Source organism: Mixophyes fleayi, chromosome 4 (genome assembly GCF_038048845.1).
Source record: "Mixophyes fleayi isolate aMixFle1 chromosome 4, aMixFle1.hap1, whole genome shotgun sequence".
NCBI lineage: Eukaryota > Metazoa > Chordata > Amphibia > Anura > Limnodynastidae > Mixophyes > Mixophyes fleayi.
The window spans coordinates 248,493,345-248,510,813 of NC_134405.1; positions in this window are offsets into that span (position 1 = coordinate 248,493,345).

Below are 17,469 nucleotides of genomic sequence, written 5' to 3' on the forward strand. Positions count from 1 at the left end.
GCTAGCTAGACATAGCTCAGCACTCTTAAGACCAGCCAACTTCTCCAGCGTTGATCTCGGTGCACAAATGATACAAACAAGCTTTTATACCTTATTCTCCTCCCCCAGCCTTAGCTTGATGGACAGGTGACACACCCACCTTCTCTTTAAAAGGAAACGCCCATCACTGGCTCTGTAATTCAAACAGACAAACCCTGTCTGTTTGCTGAGAGGAAGGATTTCAAGTCATGTAAGTTAAACCAAATTTAAACTTTTGCTTTTCATACATAGGTCTTTACACTCAATCTAGGTGCATTACTGCACAAATGTTTTACTCTACTTCCCTGCTTTCTCTGCATATTGCCAGCTAAATGCCTCCTTTTGTTACATATCCCTCCCCCTAGCGTCTCCAAGTAGGGGGACGCGGACTTCGCGAGGAGCTCATATTTACGTGACAACGCATCTGCATTTTTGTGTAGAATCCCGGGTCTATGTTCTACTGAGAACTTGAAAGGTTGCAGTGCCAAGAACCAGCGGGTTACCTTGGCATGTTCTGCATCCATCTCAATGGTGCATGGTCTGTTATCAAGGTGAAGTCTCTGCCTAGGAGATAATAGCGCAGAGCTCCTGTAGCCCATTTTATGGCGAGACATTCTTTCTCCACAGTGGCATATTTTTGTTCCCTTGGAAGCAACTTACGGCTTAGGTACAGGACAGAATTTTCTACTTCATTCTTCTCCTGTGACAGGACTGCACCTAAGCCAACACCAGAAGCATCACTTTGGAGGAAGAACCTCCGGGTAAAATCCGGTGCTTGAGAACTGGGGAGGAACAAAGAGCTAACCGAAGATCAGACCAGGCGGTTTCTGCAGAGTCAGACCAGGTTAATCTATCTGGACAACTTTTTTTAACATGTCCATTAGTGGAGCAGCTCTAGTGGCGAAGTGGCTTACAAACCGCCTGTAGTAACCTACTAAGCCTAAAAAGTTTCTTAACTGTGACTTTTTCTCTAGTCTTGCCCAATTTTTGACTGCCTCTACTTTGTCTAGCTGGGGTTTGACATGCCCTCGAATAACAACGTACCCCAAATATTTGGCTTCTCTCATGGCTATGGCACATTTCTCTGGGTTAGCTGTTAACCCTGCTGACCTTAATAAAGCTAAGACCGCCTCAACTTTGGCTAAATGTAATCCCCAGTCTGGAGTATAAATCACTATATCGTCCAGGTAAGCGGCTGTATAAGCTGTGTGAGGTCGTAGCAATTTATTCATGGCCCTTTGGAAGGTGGCAGGTGCCCCATGCAATCCAAAGGGTAGGACTTTATATTGATAGAGACCATCAGGGGTGGAAAATGCAGTCTTTGGCTTGGCCGTGGAAGTCAGGGGAACTTGCCAATAACCCTTTGTTAGATCAAGGGTTGTCAAATAATTGCTACCAGCAAGATTTTCCACTAGTTCATCCACACGTGACATTGGATAGGCATCAAACTGCGACATACTGTTTAGGCGCCTAAAGTCATTGCAGAACCTAATTGTCCCATTGGGTTTGGTTTCGGGACAAGCACAATGGGACTATTCCACTCACTAGTTGACTCTTCAATCACATCTAACTGGAGCATCTTCTCGACCTCCTTTCTCACGTCTACCCATCTGGCTTCTGGAATACGATACGGCTTCTGCTTTACAATGACTCCTGGCGCAGTGACAATGTCGTGTTCGATTAAGGTAGTGCGCCCAGGAATGGAGGAGAAGACATCCCTGTTCCGGCGAATCATTTCTTCAGTCTGTTGTCTCTGCTGAACGGACAAAGCTGGCTCTATGTGCACCTCAGACTTTTCAATGGCAGTACTCATGACCTGAGGAGAGGTTTCCTCATCATGCCAAGGTTTAAGGAGGTTAACATGATATATTTGCTCCTCCCTTCTCCTACCTAACTGGCGGACTCTGTAATTGACAGGACCGACAGCCTCTAGAATTTCATATGGACCCTGCAAATGGGCGAAAAGTTTGCTTTCCTGGGTGGGAACCAGCACTAGGACCTTGTCCCCAGGCATGAAAGATCGAACAACAGCACTTTTATCATAACTTTTCCTCTGTCGTTCCTGAGCCTCTTTTACATGTTGCTGCACAATGGGCCCTATCTTTCCTAGCCTCTCATACATTTGGGACACAAATTGTAACAGATTTGGCTCCCTGGGACCTTGCTGCTCCCACCCTTCTTTTAACATATCCAAGATACCCCTGGGCTGTCTCCCAAACAATAGCTCAAAGGGACTAAACCCTGTTGAAGCTTGAGGTACCTCACGGATGGCAAACATCAAATAGGGAATAAGAGTGTCCCAATTTTTTTTCTCTTGAGCCACTGCTTTCCTGAGCATGTGCTTTAATATGCGGTTAAAGCATTCCACCAAACCATCTGTTTGTGGATGGTATACAGAGGTGTGAAGCACCGTAACCCCTAGCAACTGGCACATGTCCTTCATCAGTTTAGACATGAATGGAGTACCCTGATCTGTGAGAATTTCTTTGGGTATTCCCAAGCGTGTAAACATCAATACAAGTTCTCTAGCTATGGTGCTGGACTTTATGTTTCGTAGGGGAATTGCCTCTGGATACCTGGTTGCATAGTCAAGCACCACTAGTATATATTGGTGCCCACGTGCGGATTTTTCCAGTGGCCCCACAAGGTCCATGGCTATCCGTTCAAAGGGAACTTGTACTATTGGTATAGGAATGAGAGGTGCCCTGTACATGGGTTTGGGACAGGTTCTCTGACAAATGGGACAGGACCGGCAATACTTTTTCACTGCCATGTGTACACCGGGCCAGTAAAACCTAAGCAGAACTCGTTCCCGTGTTTTATCCTCCCCTAGGTGTCCCCCACAGACATGTGTGTGCTGCTTTTAACACTAGGGGTACATGGACCTGAGGAACCATTAATTGTTCTACTTTTTCCCCCTGTACATTAGCAACTCTATACAGATAATTACTTTTAACAATAAAATATGGTATACCTTCTACAGGCTGGGCGGCTTTCGCTACCCCATTTACCTCAGTTACACTTTTAAAGGCATGTTCCAAAGTGGCATCATTAAGTTGGCCTCGAGCAAAGTCCTGCAGAGAGAACAAAATTGGTATTGCGGACCAGTCCGTATCCTCACTGACAGGCGGGGTGGGCTCATCTGCGACATCACCGACCAATGCTAGTTTGGACTGTCCATGTTTCCCCGCAGGTGGATGCTTTTGTGGAACTGCTGCTGTGACTCCCAGGATGGCATTCCGGTTTGGCGGTTTCCAAAGATCGATGTCCAGATGTTGTGGATCTTTAGGGGGTTCCTTTAAGACCGGGCTTCCGACCGTTGCATCAGTTGCCGGCATGTCCGGCCGGATCCGCTCACCGAGGTCATCATTAAACAGTGGCAAGTCTCGCCCCAAACAGAGTGGATATGGGAGTTTAGGTGCTATGGCAGCTACCACCATAACAGTTTTGTCTTTGAGTGTGACTGGTAGTATTGTTCTTTCATACTCCTCTGTCGTGCCATGTACGCAAAGAACCTTCACCTTGGGCAACCGAGAAGTTATGGTTTCGGGTAAGGCAGAGCTGGAAACCAATGAGAGTTCACTCCCCGAGTCAACCAAGGCCAGAACAAGGTTCTGGTTGATTAGCACAGTCACCCGGAGCAAACGAGGACTTCCTGATATGGGACTCATGGTAAAACAGCTTGGAAAAGCAGGCCCAATATGTGCCACGGAACAGTCCATGGGTTCCTGTAGTTTAGGACACTTTGCCTTAAAGTGGGCTGGCTCACCACATTCAAAACACTTCAGATTAGACGGCTTTACACCTGGCCCTCTGTCCATAGCAAGGATTGTCAAACCTGGCTTTTGGCGTGGCAGCGGCTTTGGCACAAATGCAGGTTCTTTAGTCATTTGCTGTAGCGCATAAAACCTTTCTACCACGGTGGCAAGTTCTTCATAAGTTTGTGGGTCTGATTGCAGAACCCCCCTTTGCAAATCGCGGTTCAGCCCACGGATGCAGTGATCTATCGCCAGAACTTCAATAATCCGAGAAGGCGAATTCTCCTCAGGCTGCAGCCATTTCTTTAAAATTTTAGAAAGCTCAGCCACTTGCACTCTGACCGGTTTTTCTTTAACATAGCGCCATTGGTGATAGCGCTGGGCTCGGCCTGGCCCTGAAACTCCAATGCGAGCCAATATCTCAGACTTTAGGCACAGATAGTCAGAGGCCCGTTCCTCATCTAGATCCATATAAGCTCGCTGAGCTTCACCAGTCAGATATGGCGCCAGCCTCTCAGCCCAATCTTTAGGAGGCCATTTTGCCCTTTTTGCAAGTCTCTCAAAGGACACCAGATATGCTTCTATGTCATCACCTGGCGACATTTTCTGGAGAACAGGACCAAGTGGTTCATTTCTGTCATGTCTCACCTGGCTTAACTCTTCTCTTAAGAGCCTTGTGTTTTCCACATGGGCCTCGGCAACTCGTAGCATCTGAGCTTGCTGCTGTTGCTGCGCAGCGGCCACATTCACGAGAGTTCTCAGTACTTCCTCCATGTTGACGTCTGCACGGGTTGGTTAGCGGAAACTTGCTTCCCGAAGTATCCCTCTCCTGACACCACTTGTGGCAAGAGCCCGTTACTGCTGAAGCACACGCGAACAACTTCTTCCTTTTTATGTAGTTTTATTGTCAGGATGGTAAATGTTTTGACACTGTACAGATTTCACAGCAATACTTGGAGACCCTAAACGCTAGCTAGACATAGCTCAGCTCTCTCAAGACCAGCCAGCTTACCCAGCGTTGATCTCAGTGCACAAATGATATAAACAAGCTATTATACCTGATACTCCTCCCCCAGCCTTAGCTTGATGGGCAGGTGACACACCCACCTTCTCTTTAAAAGGAAACGCCCATCACTATCTCTGTAATTCAAACAGACACACCCTGTCTGTTTGCTGAGAGGAAGGATTTCAAGTCATGTAAGTTAAACCAAATTTAAACTATTGCTTTTCATACATAGGTCTTTACATTCAATCTAGGTGCATTACTGCACAAATGTTTTACTCTACTTCCCTGCTTTCTATGTATATTGCCAGCTAAATGCCTCCTTTTGTTACAATATATATATATATATATATATATGTGTGTGTGTGTGTGTGTGTGTGTGTGTGGGTGTCCATGCTCACAGAGTTGACAGCGTGGGTTTTATATCCCCATGTACGTTATATTGATTGAGGTAAAGTAATGGATCTGAATGTCCCGGCAATAGTGTTTTTTCAGCCTCGCTTTAGACACAAACAAGTGTCTATCAACTTTGCAGTTAGAGCTATCTGTGAACCACTTGAAACTAGGTCATCTTGTGTCAGTAGATGGGCATTCAGAGTTTGTGCACTAAAATCCTCATGTATAATGTAATATAATATTAATATAATATAATATAATATAATATTACAGTCTAATACACAAATCATTGTTATTGTGATTAATGTGTATTTAGTGTTTAAAGTGTGCTCCTGATTTCTTGTCCTGCATTGTGTATGCATCCTGCATACAGTGGTGATACACTTTTTCTTTCATATGACAAATATAAGTGTGCAGACTAATTCCTTTATTTATTTTTTTCATATGTATATCAGTTGTTGTCACAAACAACACTCACCTGAGTCTGCGTGACGCGTGTGTGACACAGGGTTAACCAAAAAACAACTACCTGGTTTGTCTAAAATTTTTAAATCCTTCCCTATCTATGCCACACACTAGCTTTGCCGTACAACTATGCCACCACCAAGGTTGTTTCTATGAAGAGCTGACACTCTTATTTAGGAAGCCTTCGTTTCTCCCTAGAATTATTCTAGCACAATTTACTTTTATCAGAGTTAACATAAACCACAAATGTTCTCCTCGTTTCAATTATGTAGCGTCTTGACCAAACTGTAGCGTGAATTCGTAAGAACACAGAGACTTTAACTTATTAAGTGTAATTTAATATGGAAAATACATCCACAATGCTTAAGATAACACAGGTAAAAAAGGCATACAAATATAATGCAATTGTTTCTTATAAAATAAAAAGGATAAAACACAGAATTTATAACTCATTTATAATCAAGTTTCTGGTGCTGGGAGAAGCAGGAAAACTGGGACACTCTTCAATATCGGATTGACCCAAAAGTGAACAAATTCTTACAGTCACAGTGCAGTTTTAAAACCAATCTGCAGGGCCCACAGAACCCCTTCCTGTGAAGTCAGAACAAACAGGTCTGTGAGAATGCAAATTAGGGTTTTAAGATTCTGTTGTAGAAACACCTTTTAAAATCAGGTTTTTGTTACCCTGTCCTAACATTTCACCAGTATGACTTACAAACATGATTTTACCTCCACACAACATGTCATAAGTTCCCCTTCATCTGCATACCACACATGCCTCTGGTAAGTATGATATTGGAGAAAATGATATGATATTTTCCTGTGACCCTATTCAGCTTGAATGTGTTAGATTTCATTGTCTTGAAAAAGATATTTTCAAAGGCTTTCACGTTTGCGAGCTGCCATAAATGATACAAGGTGCTACAGTGTATCCAGGCTCTTATCTACCCGCCCCCTCTGGGTAGTTTAACATAAACAAAACACATTTGCAGATTTATATGCCTAAAAATTAGCTTGCACATGACAGTTGTGTATTTGAGGTCTGATTGCTCTTTGTGCTAGTCTACTGTATATGCATGCCTATCTAGTTATTTAAAACACGTCCATTCAATTTTGCTGGCCATTTGAAATGTTTGGAGAGATGTGTATTTGTGGATGTGTAACTAGAAAGCTCTGGATATTCTGGCATTGTTAGTGATTCAAATTATGCTTATACTTTACATGTGGAATCCAACAGAATATTTATATAAATGTAGTTTATAACTGTAGTTAAAAAAACAAGCGTGGGACCAAACTTAAAAACACCCATCTAAATAGTCATGGTAAGATCCTGTTTTTATTCAGGATTTATATTAGAAATGTGGATATGGTAGTTTCACATTTCAGTAGTAGTAGTTTACTTCATATTATTGAACTAAATATAAGAAAGTCAACTAAACTATTAAATTAAGAAATAGTTTACAAGATGTCTGATTCACTTTGTATGTGTCCTTAGCACTCAGTGAAGTATTAGTAAATTAAGGGACCCTTATTGATGCTTTTATTGATCAAAATGAATCTGAAGCGCTGAGATTTGCAGGTCAAATCTATGTAGCTGAATCCAAAAAGGTCTATTTGCTGTGTATATCCTCCAAATGTAATTTGACAGCATCTCCTGCACAATGTGGACAGGAAGTGGCAGGCGCGGGCTGGCAGATGTCAGCTCGGGGGGCGCACAGATGACTGCATCACGTCACACGCGATGCGGCCGCATCACAATATACGTGATACGGCCGCATCAGAGCACACGCGGCCGCATCGCCTGTCACATGATGCGGCCGCCTGTGCGCTGATGCGGCCGTATCACGTATATTGTGATGCGCCCGCCGCTGAAAATAGACAATATTGCATCCGCAGGGTGGCTCACCCCCCGGCCCTAACAACGGTAAGACTGAGTGGCCCAGGGGGCCACTGCCCCCCGGGCCAGCCCGCCCCTGGGAAGCGGTGAACATATTCCAAAAAACTGAGGACACAGGTACCAGCATGAAAATAGGGCCACTTAATCACTGGGCAAAAGAGGCATTTGCCCAGGGCCTACTCACTTTTAGGTTCACAAACCCCCTATAAAAATGGCACCACACTCCAACCACCAGCAACTAAGGAAGCTGGCGATGCTCAATTTCTAAGGGCATGAGCAAATAAATAAGGACTCCACCAGTTTTCTTCTTTTCTGCAGAAGGGAGTCTTCATAATGGCAGTGTATATGCTGCAAGATTTGAATAAATAGCAGTATCAAGCAAATAAGCAGTGCAACAATTAAAGAACACCCAATATTCTATATGTTGTTTATGTTCACATAAATTAGTAAGGAGAAAACCATACAGATGCGTTGTTCTTACAACATTTTTATTTTTTTTCTATACACAAATGAGCACGAGGATGAATGATAATAGAAACCTTATCTCATTTTGATTTTAGTTCCGTTCCTGGAAACAGAACATTAAAAGTGGAACTGCAGTAGAAAGGTATAAAAATTGTTTTCATGTGGTTACAGTGAGTGTTCAAAACATCTGTGAAAAACGTGGTGTGTAAAGACTCTAGGATTTGTGAAAAGACAATGTAGTGCAACACGTACAGTCTCCTAAATATAGAACTTCCAAATCCAGTTTACTGCATGCATTCTCCAAGGTATGTTTGACAGTATGTGACAAGACCAAAGCCTGCATATACTCTTCAAGATCAAGGTCCCTGAGTGATTCCACCCAAAATTACTGGAACTGGAGCTGCAAACAGCATTACTATCATGCACAGACAGTTGTCTCTTCACTTGACAGTTGATTCTCGTTCTCTTCAACCTCTCAGCAAAGTGGATGCTTTAGGATGGTTGGGAGAAGCACCCTTGCCTTCTGTACCTTCAGTTACATTGGTCTTTCTAATCTCTGGCATACAATTCCATTAGCAGCTGCCTTATCCGTGTTAAAATCTGGGAGGGACATCTGATAACTGCAGTTGAGTTAGAAGCGCAAGCAAATGTGCTGTAGCATGCAGGCTATATGATCTTCCATTAGGTAGCACCATTAAAGAAGCTGTTTGCTTCTCTCTCTGTAGTGTTGTCAATGGGCAAAGTGTGGCGTGTCTGCAGTGATAAGTCTTGTAGAGGTGTACCTCAGGGTTCTGACACAGTCTCTCAATCTGTGCTGCTTTCAAAATGTTTTCCTTTACCTTAAACAGTTGAAAACACCATATCACATCCCAAGAGAAAACTCTACGTTACTATCAAACTAAGGGGTCTATTTATGGCCCTAGCATGGTAGCCATCGATAAGTTTCACTGCAAATCGCAGCAGGACATAATGAAGTAACACTGATGCGCATGCGTATAGCACTTTCACCAGCGAGGTGGTTTTGTAGTTTATAGATAGAATTAGTTGTGTTGTTCTATTAAGGTATGTCACAGAACTATCCAGCATAGTTAGGCCCTCTTTCACCCCTGCTGTTCATTATGCCAGTTGGAAAAACTAATTTCCCAGACATTTCTTGCCAATGTGCTGGGCTAATACAAAAGTGGAAGCTGCTCAAATCAATTTATAGGCCATAACAGGTGCTGAAAGGGTGGGGTTATCCTGCAAGGAACATACACACAACATTTTTTCCCCCAGCACACTGCTATAGCCAGCAACAGATCTGCCATTTCTACTGTAGATAAAAATGCAAAAGTCTTTGTTGCACACATTTGCAAATGTATGTTTAAGCCATCCTGCCACGCCAAGGCGCTTTTGCATATAGGATGGTCCTACTCTAAACAATGAGAGTCCCTATATTTGGGCCATACATATGTGTTTTTAAATTGAGAGCTAACTTACCAAAGAGGTACCCCAGAAGCCTCCAAATAGCAATCCAATGTCAGCACTCCCCCTCAGCTACTGACACCAACATGCCTCTCAGACAAATACAAAAGTGGAAGCTGCTCAAATCAATTTATAGGCCATAACAGGTGCTGAAAGGGTGGGGTTATCCTGCAAGGAACATACACACAACATTTTTTCCCCCAGCACACTGCTATAGCCAGCAACAGATCTGCCATTTCTACTGTAGATAAAAATGCAAAAGTCTTTGTTGCACACATTTGCAAATGTATGTTTAAGCCATCCTGCCACGCCAAGGCGCTTTTGCATATAGGATGGTCCTACTCTAAACAATGAGAGTCCCTATATTTGGGCCATACATATGTGTTTTTAAATTGAGAGCTAACTTACCAAAGAGGTACCCCAGAAGCCTCCAAATAGCAATCCAATGTCAGCACTCCCCCTCAGCTACTGACACCAACATGCCTCTCAGACAAATACAAAAGTGGAAGCTGCTCAAATCAATTTATAGGCCATAACAGGTGCTGAAAGGGTGGGGTTATCCTGCAAGGAACATACACACAACATTTTTTCCCCCAGCACACTGCTATAGCCAGCAACAGATCTGCCATTTCTACTGTAGATAAAAATGCAAAAGTCTTTGTTGCACACATTTGCAAATGTATGTTTAAGCCATCCTGCCACACAATGTTGTGTGTATGTTCCTTGCAGGATAACCCCACCCTTTCAGCACCTGTTATGGCCTATAAATTGATTTGAGCAGCTTCCACTTTTGTATTTGTCTGAGAGGCATGTTGGTGTCAGTAGCTGAGGGGGAGTGCTGACATTGGATTGCTATTTGGAGGCTTCTGGGGTACCTCTTTGGTAAGTTAGCTCTCAATTTAAAAACACATATGTATGGCCCAAATATAGGGACTCTCATTGTTTAGAGTAGGACCATCCTATATGCAAAAGCGCCTTGGCGTGGCAGGATGGCTTAAACATACATTTGCAAATGTGTGCAACAAAGACTTTTGCATTTTTATCTACAGTAGAAATGGCAGATCTGTTGCTGGCTATAGCAGTGTGCTGGGGGAAAAAATGTTGTGTGTATGTTCCTTGCAGGATAACCCCACCCTTTCAGCACCTGTTATGGCCTATAAATTGATTTGAGCAGCTTCCACTTTTGTATTTGTCTGAGAGGCATGTTGGTGTCAGTAGCTGAGGGGGAGTGCTGACATTGGATTGCTATTTGGAGGCTTCTGGGGTACCTCTTTGGTAAGTTAGCTCTCAATTTAAAAACACATATGTATGGCCCAAATATAGGGACTCTCATTGTTTAGAGTAGGACCATCCTATATGCAAAAGCGCCTTGGCGTGGCAGGATGGCTTAAACATACATTTGCAAATGTGTGCAACAAAGACTTTTGCATTTTTATCTACAGTAGAAATGGCAGATCTGTTGCTGGCTATAGCAGTGTGCTGGGGGAAAAAATGTTGTGTGTATGTTCCTTGCAGGATAACCCCACCCTTTCAGCACCTGTTATGGCCTATAAATTGATTTGAGCAGCTTCCACTTTTGTATTTGTCTGAGAGGCATGTTGGTGTCAGTAGCTGAGGGGGAGTGCTGACATTGGATTGCTATTTGGAGGCTTCTGGGGTACCTCTTTGGTAAGTTAGCTCTCAATTTAAAAACACATATGTATGGCCCAAATATAGGGACTCTCATTGTTTAGAGTAGGACCATCCTATATGCAAAAGCGCCTTGGCGTGGCAGGATGGCTTAAACATACATTTGCAAATGTGTGCAACAAAGACTTTTGCATTTTTATCTACAGTAGAAATGGCAGATCTGTTGCTGGCTATAGCAGTGTGCTGGGGGAAAAAATGTTGTGTGTATGTTCCTTGCAATGTGCTGGGCTGTCAGAATCTCCCTAGGAAGAAGGAAGGGAGAGCAGATGTTGCAGACTCTCTGAGTACTTGCTGTGCCTGTTCTCTCTTTCTCTCCTCCTCAGTTTCAACTCTTGTCGAATAAATATTTTATTTCTGTTACTAGAACGATTTTCAGAATTATTTATTTAGCTTACTGACTGGCTTTAATGCTGAACTATTACCCATGTAAAAGATATGTGCCTCTCCTTAGCTTGAGTTTTTACATGCAGCTGTTTTTCATGGGGCTACTCTGTTCCTGTTATAGCCCCAGATGAAAACCTGGGTGGTGCAAGCAGAAGGACCAATCACTAGCCACAATCAAGAGATTTCCGCTTGTGGTTGGTCCTCCCACTTATACACATCCATAGGTGTTAGTGCAGCATTCCAAAATAATAACAAGGTTATAAGAAAAGCACAGATAATTTTTGAATAATAAAAGGCCATAGTTGCCTACCCTGCTGGAATGTCTGGGAGACTACAAGATTATTGGGTGACATCCAGGAAGAACAGGCTAGGTTACTGGAAGAACTCTAACTGGCCTGTAAACTGGAGATGGATGTACAGTGACGAGGCAAATTTCATCCTCAAACAACTTGCGCTGCCTACTTAAGGATTCAACTGGTGTCATCAATCACACCCACTTCGTCTTTTTATATTTGGCTTCCACATCTCCCAGTTATATAAAAAGTAGGTACAATTAAGTAAGGTGAAGGTGTTAGGCCTGAGTCATTAAGGCCCCCATACTGAGAGCATCTCAACGATGAGCGTTCTCAATGGCACGCAAATCGGCTCTGCATACTCCCGGAGTCAGCAAGGGATGGATCTCAAGATACGTCTGGTGTTGACTATGGGTGTAGGTTCACTCTGCTGTACTAGACCAGACACTGCAGGATACGTACAATACGAATGTGGAATAGAAAATTGCAAAAGAACACACAGAAAAAAAATATTAATCAATTAATGTTACCTGTCAATAATATAGTCATTTATGATTAAAAATGGAAATTGTATAAAAAAAAAACACTTATAATTTTTTGGTCCCATTGATAAACATTAGAGTTAGGCTGTCTTTAATCTCTACTGTGCATAAAATACATTTTTACAGTTGCTCCTGATTGCAGACACATGTTATAGCATGCATACAATACTGACTCAGGACATAGACTAGACCTTTAGATGGTGCAAGAGAGATGGCAGAAAAACAAGAAACTTTCACACACCCAGAGCTTCATTCCGATGTGGCTGCATTTGCTTGAGTTTGGCACACCCATATTGTGCATCGAGTACAGTCACACGCCCATTCCCCGCCCCAATCACTCCCCAAAATCGTAGACCGTTGTAACTGTCATTTGCGTTGGCATACGCAGCAGACTTGCTTTCGTTGATAGCTGAGTGTCCTCTTTCTGGACATGCACAGAAGGGAATTGCTGAGTCATTAAGGAATGTATCTCTGTTTTTTGTGCAAAAAAAAGAAATACATTCCTTAATGACTTAAGGCCTGTTATGTCTAATGATACTTGATTTCCCAGATGGAGATTATGACCTCCTCCAGTACTCAGTTCACTGACCACTCTGCAATAGTTAATGAGGAAGTTTTCTCCCACTCTTGCCCCTACTTCATTATTTACTGTGTCAGTCACTGTGCTACAGCATTGTATGGCCAGAGACCAGAGCTTATGGGGAGGTTGGTAGTATCAGTGCTGCCTCACAAGGCTCCATCCATTTAAGTTATTATGGACCGCATAAAATATGTAATCATAAAAAAAATATAGTGTTAGGTTTATCTAAATAATATAACATGAGGAATAGAATAAATCTAAATTGTCATTTTTTTAACCTGGATTTTTTTTTGTTGAATTCAACAGGCTGAATTGCAAAACATTGCTCAATGCTAATGTTAAAGCACCATCTTGTGGCCAATGTTGAAATAGACCAAGGCAATAACAAAAGTTGAGAAATATCTTTATGAGTTTTCTTTATAACCTGCAACACAGACAGCTATGGATAGAACTGGGAATGAGACATGCCCATTTCCCTTCTATTATCTATCAATTTCACACAATCCAAGATGGATACCAAATGCTCTTCAAAGGAGCAACATCAGCCATTGCCTTCCCCTGCAATCCGTATACGTTCCCCCAAGACCATACAAACATGGCACACATTATGTGAAAGAAAATAGTTTTTGCCACACATTCATACAATCACAGTAAATCATAACAGCATGCATTTGAAAATCCAGTCATACATATCAAAATAACAAACAATGATTTTTCATATAGAAGCAAGTTCCTCCATATGTGATGAGGTTTCACATCACAAAGAAATTCTGTCATTGGTCAGTTTGCTTGACAGACATCTGACTTTAAGGTATTAGCCAATGCAAGCATTGTGACATGCAAATATGAACGCACAAGGACACAATATGCAAAACATTTGAGACAGAAGGAGATGGCTGCTGGGAAACTCTAAACATATTTAGTTTATCACAGAGCTAATTTAAATCTTAGTATTATTAATATTTTGATTTACCTTTGAAGTGAGAGAGCTGATTTTTACTAAAAGTGCAAGTTATATCTCCCCAATATGATTAAGATGATATATGATACAGACCTGCTCACAATTTAGTATAATTAAAGTAATTAACGAAGTCTTTTGCCATTGGGAAGTGAGAGCTGCCCTTTATGATAGGGCTGGCCTTTTGGCTAAGATTAACTGACTGGTCAGGAGGTTGGTAAGCTGAGTTGTAGACAGTGGATATGACTGGTATTTGAAATACTCTCAGACTCAGGATTAACCTGGAGATTCAGAAGGATGTGAACTTGCAATATGTAATGGAAGAGATTTTGTCTCACCTGGTGGCTGTTAAAGCGGAGGATTTATTCTGCCTGCAGGATTTCCCATTGATCGGTCTGAATCATATCACCTTTAATGAGGAAGATAAATGTTATGAGCTATATCAGAACTTGACCTTATTAAGAGGTGATGTATTATTGAAAGCCTGTGTGGTGACCTTGCTGTCTTTGGTCCCTGAAAGGCCAATTACAGTCCATTTATATGATCCATATACAGATCCGGAGTTGGTGATGGCTTTTTTAAAGCAATATTGCGCATGGGTTAAAAAAGGTGAAAGGCTAAAAAATACTTATGGTATTTTCAATGGAGAAATGAAGTTTATGGCAAAGTTAAATTCTGACCCTGATGGCGTTTATGGAGTGAAGCACCCTCCTGCTAATTTTAACATAGCAGGGCACAGGGAGTTTCTCAGCTACCCTGGTCAATACAGGTATTGCATAAAAATGTCTGTGTTTTGGACATATGCAGAGAGATTGTCAGCAAGAGAACGTTTGTAAGAAAGCAGAACATGATGCTTGTAGTTGTCCTGAAAGGATTAAATGTGACCTTTGTGGTGCGGAAGACCATATGGCTATGGAGTGTCCTTTGAAGCACCTGTTGTTGTACCTGTGGCTGAGGCTGTGTGTAAAAAAAATAAAGAGAAGTGTAAGGTGAAAGGTCATGTAAAAAAACAAAAGTCTGAAAATGATGAGAGCCTTGAAATTGACCCTGTGGAGAGTCCAGTGAGTGTCTTGAGCACTAGTGGCTCAGTTATAAAAGATTGGAGCTCATCTGAGGAAGAAGAGGGAAAGAAGGCTAAAATGTTGAAGACTTTACATGGTGATGAGGATGTGTATCAGGTTCTACTGGGCTGTTTGAAGAGATGGATCTTTCTGAAATTCCTGAGATTTAAAAAACAAGAGTTTAGGAAAAAAAATATCAAGATTGTGCCTAGATCTTTTTTGGTGGGTATATTAGATGAGAAATTAATGCATACTTGCTGACTTCTGGCAAGGTCTGTCTTGGAGAGGGGCGTGTCTTGGGGGAGGGAAAGGGCGGGGTGCGGCCAAATGCGTCCTTTTGGCCCCACCCACTGCGACAAATATGCAGTTCTGTAGCGATTCACTGCGAATTGCGTCATTTTAGCCCCGCAAATGCAAAATGCGGGAGACTTGCCAGCTCTCCCGGAAGTCCGTGAGACCGACCCGAATTTCGGGAGTCTCCCCGGACATTCCGGGAGAGTTGGCAAGTATGAATTAATGAGTTTAGGGTTTAAAGTTTGTTCTGTTCAAAAGGACCATTTAATTGTTCCTGAGAGTTTTGGTCATAAAGATAAAGAGTGGCATGAAATGTTTCTAAAAGCCTGTGTTTTTGTATCGGCACCTTGATTTTTCAAGATGGCTGCTGTTTAAAATATTTGGGATGTGTTTTGTGTGTTTTTGGAGGGATGGTGGAGGGCGTGTTTATGCTAATTTTTTTGAAGACATATGTTAGGTTTGTTATATGATTAAAATAAAGATCCATGATGATGAGGTGATAACTGATCTGAGATTGCTACATAATGTGAGGTTTTTGTTTTGTTCCTTTTGAGACAAAACATTGTACAGTTATTTAACCACTGAGTGGTACATATTAAATAAAAGAAATACACATGTAACTAGTGGTTTCCTCTACCAGTGTCACTGTATTACACAGCTGTTATTAAATGTAGCATTAATGATGCATCATTCTGCCAATGAAGTGTGAAAGCTGCCTATGTGTATGGCCATAGTAAAAACATGCAAGTACTGGCTCTGCGTACCATTGTCCAGTCTACTACATAACTGTTTTCATGTTTAGAAATATTAATACTTTAAATGCCTTGAAAATGCTAGAGGTCATTTGTACAAGTTTATGCAAAAAATTAGGTTGTGTCTGGACCTCTTATAAATAACTTTATTTGTGGCTGGATCATGTAGAAATAGTTTATTGTAGAAATGTATTTCAATTAATGGTGCAGGCACCAATGTATATAATTGCAAATGCACTTATCATGTTACATTGGGATGTTTTGTATGGAAATGTCTTGTTTGGGGTTGTAACTTCTCTTTGGGAATACCCAAGTTAGCAATAGAGTGGAGGGATGTGTTTTTGAAAATACCTAGAGACAGGTCCCGGTGGCAACTGGCAAGTGAGCCAATCAGGGCTCACTTCCCGCTACTGGCCAATCAGTGGCCGGACAGGCGGCCATTCCAACTTTTGGCTGCCGCCAGGCGCTGCCGTCTTCAGCCCAGTTCGCCAGCGGAGAAGGAAGAAGACGTGGGATGTCCAGCACCGGAGACACCGGTGGAAGTGGCAGGGAGACCTTGTACGGGCTGGGAGCTACCCTGCCATGTGAAGACAACATGGCAAGGAAGGAAGCCGACGAGGAGGCCATGTAAGGGCTACAAGCCCCCCTGCCAAGAAGACAGCGGGGACACAAGCGCCGAAGCAGAGAAGAGGCGCCATCGGCTGGAGGGTCTGGAAGACCCGAAGACAGCGTGGCAAGCATAGTTTTCTGGGCAGAGCAGGTGAGTACAAAGTCACAGTTAGGTCAAGCACAAGGCCCTGTGGTGCAGATAGGGGGCACAAGGCCCAACCTCAGATAGGACTAGGTAGGGTCCTTCTAGGGCACAAGGCCCCATACTTAGAGACAGGAGGGGGCACAAGGCCCCATAGTTAAAGACAGGGGGGCACAAGGCCACATAGTTAGAGACAGGGGGGCACAAGGCCACATAGTTAGAGACAGGGGGGGCACAAGGCCCCATAGGTAGAGAGGGTGGGGCACAAGGCCCCAGTGATAGCATTTTAGCACAAGGCTCAATAGGAAGTTGGATTAGGGCACAAGGCCCTTGAATAGTAGCAGGGCACAAGGCCTTGGAGTGGTAGTGGGGCACGAGGCCCTTGGTTCAGGCAGTGCACTAGCCCCTTAGGCTAGTCTAGGCTTTAGGCCCCAGTGAGGAAGGGCAGCAGGCCCTGGGGGTTTATCTGGGTGCAAGCATAGCTAGAGTGTAGCAGGATGCAAGGCCCTTAAGAGCGTAGCAGGGGGCAAGCATAGCTAGAGTGTAGCAGGATGCAAGACCCTTGAGAGCATAGCAGGGCGTGAGGCCTTTGAGAGTGTAGCAGGGCGCAAGGCCCATGAGAGCATAGCAGGGCGCAAGGCCCTTGAGAGCGTAGAGAGTTGCAGGCCTCTAAGTGAGGGGAGCGCTAAGCTCCTGACA